Source organism: Chenopodium quinoa, unplaced genomic scaffold (genome assembly GCF_001683475.1).
Source record: "Chenopodium quinoa cultivar QQ74 unplaced genomic scaffold, ASM168347v1, whole genome shotgun sequence".
NCBI classification, from domain to species: Eukaryota; Viridiplantae; Streptophyta; class Magnoliopsida; order Caryophyllales; family Amaranthaceae; genus Chenopodium; species Chenopodium quinoa.
The window spans coordinates 1,155,672-1,164,182 of record NW_018744093.1 but is presented as its reverse complement, the minus strand read 5'-3'; positions in this window follow the sequence as shown (position 1 = coordinate 1,164,182).

The window sequence follows — 8,511 nt, the reverse complement described above, 5'->3', positions numbered from 1 at the left end:
GACGAAACGCAGCATCAATGAGCACCTCCCCAAACTCTATTGGCCCAGTAGGGTGAAAAGTGCCACCAGCAGACCTAGAAGTCGCTGAAAGTGGGTTCTTATAAGCATCACACAGAAATTGGTGAACAAAGCAGTTGAGCTCACTGGAATTATGAGTACTAGTTTCCTTCGTAACAATCTCACCAAGAAGACCAGTGTTAGCAGAGTGAGAGGCGAGGGGATCCAATGCGGGGGAGGTGCGGGCCCTCTTAGCAACAAGATGCTCTTCGTCTGTAGAGGGTAAGACTGACGGATCGTCCACTAAGTTAATGTACTAGGGAGCCCGCTGTTGTGTCCCAGTAGATTGAGAATGGTCGCCCCTACTTGCACTTTGCAAACGACATGGAAGCCTAAGAGAACGGGGAGTAATTCTAGGAAGCTCCCTGATAACATCACCAGGAAGCTCTAATTCAGCAGTTTAAGCTGTAGGAACAACAGATTCTTTAGCAGCAATGGATAAGCAAATACTAGTAGCAGAGAGAAGAACATGCTCAGCAGAACTTGTGGGTTTCTCACCCACCACAGTGTCAGTCTCAACCTCCATTTCAGGAGGAAACTTGAGAACACTGTCAGCAAAATCATCTACATTATCGCCTTTAAGACCATCAGAAGCTCGTTTTTCTGGTTGGTTTACTAAGGAAGACTGAGGTGCCACCTGGTCGAAACTCGCAGCAGGGTCCTTCACAGAAGATGAAGTTCCCTGCGCTACTAATGCCTTAGGTCCCGAAGTAACTTCTCTCGGCCTATTTTGCGGTCCCCGCTGGCTCTTCGTAGTAGAAAAAGAAGGCTCAGCTTCAGCTCTATTTGGCCCAGCAAGGTCTAAAGGAGTCACAATACCAAAGACAGACCTCAATTTAGTAGGGGCCAAGTGAATTTCACCCTTTAACACACCAGCATGAAACTCCAGAGTGTCAAAAAGTTCAGGATGGTTGTCAGGAGTGGCAATGGTAGGATCCTTCCAATTGTTCTGTAGACCGAGAATCTGCCTGTCCAACTTATCATAACCTGAAACAGCAAGTAAACAACAACAAAGAAAAATATAAGACAATGGCAGGTAGAGGCGGAAAGGAAAGAGAAAACTCAAAAGCAAAGGAAAAAGAGCATACCAGACTCATGAGTAGAGCACAAGTACATGGCAGAAAGGTGTGAGTTGCCTAGAATATAAAGAGAGTTGGGCAACCTGATCTTAGGATACTTAGAATCGCCTGTACCAACTCCCTACAGCGCATCAAAAGCCTGCGTTTCTCTGGTAGCCTTAGAGGGAGCGATAGTAACTCCAGCCATATTAGTGCAATTAAACTAGAAGTTACGCGACACCGCAAAGGACGAAGGAACAGAAACCCAAAAGAACTTGCCAGTCCAGTCCTTGAAGCGACCAAGTTTAGGGTAGGACAACACCCTCCTATCTTAAGGGGACACATAATATCAACCACACTCAGGGGAGCTGGAAGAGATTCTTTTCATGCTCATCAAGGACCTGAATAAGTTCAACGATTCTAGGTAGCGCCTAAAGCGCAAGAACCACAACAAGAAGATTAGGGTGTGCAAGGAAGTAGGGTGGAGCAGGGAAATACAAAGGTTAAAGGCACGAAAAACCTGGTCCAGAGTCTGGTCTAGAGGGAAGCGCAAGCCTAAATCCTGTTGTGAGGCAAATATAGCAATGTGCCCATCAGAAGGAGCAGACAACTTAGAGCCCTCAACAAGATGGACCAGCTCGTAGCCTGGTCCAAATCCATAAAACTTTTGGCCCACCGCTACAATATCCAACCTCTCAGCGTCTTTACCTAGTTTGAGTCAAGCGTGCAATTTCTGGAACCAACGCACCTCTCATCCAAGTAAAAGTCGGATTTCCCCTCTTCCACAGGCTCCATAACATAGTAGGGCTAGTGTAGGGAATATTTCAATACTCAATTTTGAGCCCCACTGTGATCATGCATTTAAGCATGGTGGCGTCCAAAGGGAAAGAAGTTAGAGAAAAAGAGTCACCAACAAGTTTTAGGAACAAATCTGTGATGTGCGTGAAAGTGACACTAAAGTTAGGCCGCAAAGGTTAAGGATGTGGAAAATATTTTTAGAAGAGCCAAATAATGGTGACTCTTAGGCCGAGTAGGCTAATGAAGTAAGGATCAAGCCCCCAAGTCTAGCTCTAAATGGATAGGGATAAGCATTGGAGATCCCTCGATATGATCATGCATGAATGTAAATATGAATGTGATGAATGCATTTTTATTATGGCCGCACCCTAATGTGAGGTTTCCTACGTATCCGTTATGAGTCAGGCCGAACGTAGCTCTAGTCGAACCTCGCTCAAGTGTGTGTATACCTCAAGGAGGTTTTTTAAGGGTTGTAACGGGGTTAGACTAAAGGTTGAAGAAGAAAGGGATTCAAGCTCAAGACCCAATATAAGCACCCAAGGTGTGCAACCTTGCATTTAAATCTTGGTATTTGTATGCTTGAGATTTCTCACTTTTGAACTCATTTTTCTTTATTTTTTGCACTTGAAATTTGTTTTTGAATTTTCTTTTGTATAAGTGTGGCCAATCTCGATCATGCGGTCTATCACTCAGTTGGCATTCATGATTCTCAGGCACGGTGCCGAGCACTCGATAAGAGACGCAATCCGAGACGTGTTCATATCAAAGACATTGGAACACTTGCCCTTTTGCACACTTTTATTGCTATTTTTTTTTGAATTTTCGAAATTTTGGTGAAATCACTCAAGCTTTTGTATTTTGCTTTGAAAATTGTATGAGCTGCACACCATCCCATCCCAAGGTTAGATAGATGTGGGTTGAAAAAAGAAAGGTCAATCGTTAGACGAGGCTCAAAGTGGTTTATCAAGAAAGGATTGTATATTCGAAAGGGTAAAGGTGATATGATGTGGCTACAAGGGGTGCCTCAAATCATTGGGTTACCTTGTGCTTAGTTCGGTGTTTATTTTTTTTTTATTTTTTTTTTTATTTTTTTTAATGTAATGTGATGATCATATGAAAGGAAAGAAATGCTCATTTTATTAAAATGGAAAGGGTAAAACAAACTCTTGAAGTAAATCTAGGAAATGATGGAGGGTGCCTATGCTAGACTTATTGGGGAAGGGTTTGAAAAAAGAAGAAGAAAGCATGAAATCTTGGTGAGAAGCTTGCATTATGCTTTGTGTTTTCCTTGATCAAACGCTGTGGAAAGGGAAGTCATGGATACTCATTGTTAATTATTTGACTCAAACTCGATTCAACACACACATGCGAGGAAAGGTCATAGTGTATGAGGAGAATGATGTATGGAGAAAGCATGTAAGATGAAGGTATGTGAATGTGGAAAGTGTTATAAGAAGTAAGGTGTGAGGTATGTAATGTATGGAAAGTGATGTGAAAGAATATGGAAAGATATGGAAATTTTCGGAATAAGACAGACCCTCAACTCTAATGACGGAAAGGACGACTCATGCATGGACCTAAGACATGGTCGTGGTGTGAAAAAGTATGTACAAAGTGTGAGCTAAGACTCGTGAGTGTAAGTGATATGTTCAAGACTCGTGTCATGACCATTGTGACTAAACATGTGGTTAGACTCATACAAAGACCAAAGTGAGACCTCAGTTACTAATGAAAATTGATTAATCGCGTAAATTAGACTCGACATGAAGACTCGGAAAGAAAAGATCGAACCATCGCACAATGATAGAACCATCGCGTCGCGTCAGCCCCATCGCGGCGCGTTATTACTATCGCGTTGCGATGGAAGCTGATGCTTCGCGTCACAAGTCAAACTTCCGCGCTGATACTAGAACGTTGATTTTTTTGTTTTCGATATTTCTTTCGAAAAGGTAAGGCTATAGTCTTTCTAAGTCAAGTATAATTACACTTTATTAATTCAAATAAATAAATTAAGTAAGCAAAGTCCTTTAGTCATTTATTAGTTTGTTTAGACTTTATTTATAAACACAAGTCAACACAAACGGTTAGTTTAATCACAAATAAGGTATGCACAAGTAGTCACCACATGATGCAATGAGTTTACAACCTAACCATGGCTCTATCTCTCCAAAGTTCAAGGATTATGGTAGTCAAAGAGGGTCCATGGTTATGAGTCCGGATGCATTGCGCGGAAGCCTTACCTTTGGAAAGGTTGGCACGTATGGATGGGACCCTGCAAGTTAAACTTGCTTCCATGGTTTGGTGAATTCACAAACTCGGATGTACCCTTCGTTGCACGGAGCGTTCGATTGGGTAGATAGAGCGTGAATTCCCAAGGGCTAAAGCCATATGTAGAACACATATGGGGTTCATAAAAGAAGGAAAAACTCAATTAGGAAGTAGAATCGGCCAAATAGTACTAGATTCGGTCAAAACAAGAAGGCAGATTTCTGGCTCGATGTTGGAAGAACTCGGCGAGAAGACAGGGTCCATCGCACATCGATGACCCCATCGCGTAGCGATGAAGCTATCGCATGGCGATGGACACTGTCGTCTCGCGACACTTCCTTCACTTCGCGGCAGCTTTCTGAATTTTCCGATTTTTCGTAGTATCTTTTTTATCTAGTTGTGAAAGATATTTCCCAATTTTCATACGTGTAAATTCCTATGTTTTTGACGCATTTCAGATGGTCTTTCCAATGCGGACCTTTTTATGCTTATGCCACAATGTTAATCAAAATTACGCACATGAACATCTAGAATTTTTCAAGTCTCATCCACTCATTCTAAACTTAATGCCAAAATAAATTTTAGGAATCAAAATTAGAAATCCTCCCCAGTGGAGTCGCCAAAAACTGTAGGGAATATTTCAATACTCGACTTGAGCCCCACTGTGATCATGCATATATGCACGGTGGCGTCCAAAGGAAAAGAAGCTAGAGCAAAAGAGTCGCCAACAAGTTTTAGGAACTTGTAAACCGTCCACGGGTGTGAAGGTTACACCCCATTCACGATCACAGAGATCGCTAACTCGATATTGGTCCTGAACCATGACTGGATATTCGTGGATGATGGTACAAATCCAACCTAAAAGAGATTGAACCCGCCCTAAATCGACCTCTACTTAATTCTTATGATATTCATGTGCGCTTTCCGATCAACATACATACAACAAGTAAGCCCTAAACCTGTTTATTCTATATTGGTTGATTATTAATGCACAAATAAATCTATTATTGGCGATCACTTGAATTAAAATCATATTAAACCTAAAACAAATTATTAATTATCTTATTAGGCGTGATTTCAAGTACAAATTCCCTTTAAACCTGCAAGAGAGGGCATGATCAAGCAATAACAATAAATCGTGAATAATCAAGCAATGTAATAATCAAACGACACACCAAATCATTATCATCATAACAAAGCAATATCTCCAAAATAATATTAGCAAGATCCTAGGCATGATACTAAACAGATTAATAACAAACCCTAGCATGTCACTAAATAATAATCAAAGCTTTATCCTAAACATGATACTAAAAACCAACATGATATTAGAAATGTTAATATAACACCCTAACATGGTATTTTCAATACAGAATAATTAGAAGATTCTAGAAGATTAAGATAAATCCTAATGGTTTTAGAAACACAGTTAAGATAAAAGGACCCTCTACATGATCATAGGATCCGCATATAAAGCTCGGTTTGGGCCCAGCTAATATTTTGGCCACAACTTACTCGTTATAACTCGTATTTGGGCTTATAATATATCGTTGGAAAGAACTTTTCAAGCCCTATCCAACTACACAATCATTGGACCCAGATTATGGACCAAAATAAACTGATTTGGACGTTTTTATGAAAAGAATGATTTTGGATTTAAGGGCACGAAATGAATGATTTTGGCTTAAAACATTTTTAGGAAAGGTTAGAATTGGTCAAGGCTAAAGGAAATTCACAGGACTCTTCAACTCTTCCCCTAACTTGATAATCAAAGACATGAAAGGTACTCATCACTAGGTTTGGTTTTTGGGGAGACACAATCTGGTGCTTACAGAAGCCCCTTCTTTGACTGAGTTTGGATTTCGAAAAGAAAAGTCAAAGTATCGATAGGGACGGAGAATGATTCAGAACGTTCTGCGATCCTAAATCATTCTTTTTAACACCGGTATTTGCAGAAAAACGTTAATCTACAAATAAAGGAGTTAATGAAGAAAAAATGTGTATCTGGGGGTGATGACAATCCTCTTTAGGAACATATGTCAACATAATTCTTTAATGATGAGCGACAATCCGGTTTAGGGAAAGTTGTCAATGCCACGTAATTATCCATCCTTGGAAATGTTGCCAATGCTTGGAAATTTGTCGATGCTATGCGATAATCCTTTCAGGAGAATATTGCCACCATCGACAATCCGCGTCTTGGAACATTTGCAAAAACAAAAGTTGATCGACAATTCGTCTTGGGAGAATTTGCCACTTCTGAAATGAGTGACAATCCACGTTCGGAAACCTTTGCCGAAATATTAAGTTGAATAAAGACCTACGACAATCCTTTGGGAAATTTTGCCATACGGAACTGGATGTATGACAATCCAATCTCGGAAAAATTGCCAAGGATTTGATGAATGTATGACAATCCGAACTTGGAAAAATTTTCCAAACGGAGAAGGAGCACGACAATCTATTCTTGGAAACATTGCCAGAGGAGATGACAATCCAATCTTGGAAAAATTGTCAGTTCAAGAAGATGCGCGACAATCCACTCTTGGAAACATTGCCAAAGGAGATGACAATCCAATTCTGGAAAAATTGCCAGATGAAAAAGGTGCTTGACAATCCCCTCTTGGAAACATTGTCAATTTGAGATGACAATCCAATCTTGGAAAAATTGCCGTATAGGTGTGCTTGAACCCTGCCAAAAAAGATCAAATTTTGAATGCAAGTACGAACAGAAGGAGAACTCGGATTCAGACTGCTAGTAGCGTCAGACATTTTAAGATTTACAAATAACAAGAGAAGCCCCAAAAGACAAAGAAGAGTGAGGGGTAAAAGCAAAATCAGTTGCGCCCTAACAAGAAAATTCAAGAAAGGCACAGTAAGAAAAGAGGAAAAATTACAAGGAAGAAGCAAAAAACGCAATTAACAACAAAAAAAGAGAAAGAATGAACATGAACAGTCAAATCCAAGAATAAAGACTCAATCTTGTGAAGAAAAAAAATAAAGGAATGCAATTGTGTAAGCAAAAATAAAAAGAAAGGCACAAAGAAAGTACCTTTCAAAGAAAAATCACACGAGCAAGGGCACGTAACAACAATAACAACACCAAAGAGTTGAAAAATTGAACGGAGGCTTCGAACTACAATCAAAGAAGAAATAGTCCAAAATGCAGGACAAGAAATTGAAGAAATAAGTAATCGAGGAGGGAAAAACAAATCAAACAAAGGCAAAGAGTAAAACGAATGCCAGAGAAGACACTTACAACAACAGGGAATGACGATCATCCGCAAAAGAACAGTGGCGAGAGAGAAGAAGGAGCGAAGAATTTGAAATGATGAAGATGAAAATGTTGGGTTTCGTGATGTCTAACACCACGCGGAAGGAAACCCGCCCAAAATCCGCACAAATTAATGTAACTAAGCATCTATTAAAACCATAATCACATGATTAACAAGAGGAGAGAGAAAGAATCATTACCCTTGAAGCGTGCTTCGCTCTTACTTAGAGCTCGGACTTAAAAGCGTAGAGTCCCGCAAATGCGTGAACCTCCGATGGCTAACACCCTCGCTACCAAACCGAGCCGGCCCCTACCCTAAAGCTAAGTCGGGGCTAGGCCAAAAATTACTAGAGTATTAGAACAAAGGTTTTCTCTCTTTGGAGATCCCTTCAAGTTCACAAACTCAAGTGCTTTTTCCCAATGCCAAATGATTGGTATTTGTAGGGAAAGGAGCCCTTGGAATCCCATCTCCCATCAATGTGGGAGAGTTAGAAAAAAAATGCAAAATGGAATTTAATTTAATTCTAAATTAAATCAAATAGCCAAATGAATCACCAAACGATAAGTGGCATGAGGAGAGCAAGGGGTTAGGTGTGGACCACAACGGGAGGACCACCTTCCCCTTACTCTCCAAGCAACCCTCAAGAAACCGGTCCTCACACTCAAGCCAACCACCGCACGCCTGCTGGCGCTAGGCCTTGCATACTAAGGCACACCCAGTTGGTGGCCTGGTGTTAGGCTGGCCTGCCAGCATGGCTGCGTAAGCGTGCAGCCCAGCAAGTATGCTACGCATGCATGCGAGCTGCTGCTGGGCATGCTGGCGCTCCTACCGCAAGCTCTTGTGACTTGATGCTGCTGTGCTGCTATCGCTAGTCATGCCTAGCTAGCTGCAGCTATCTCACGCAAGGCCTTGCTAGCATTTGCGTGCTGCTGGCCTTGCTAGCATTCTAGCTAGCTCAACATTTCGCAGCCTTGCTAGCCGTATTTCTCTAGCCCTCGGTTGGCTTGGCCATTTCGAGGCTAGGGCTATATGTTATGACTTGTCGTTTGGCTGAT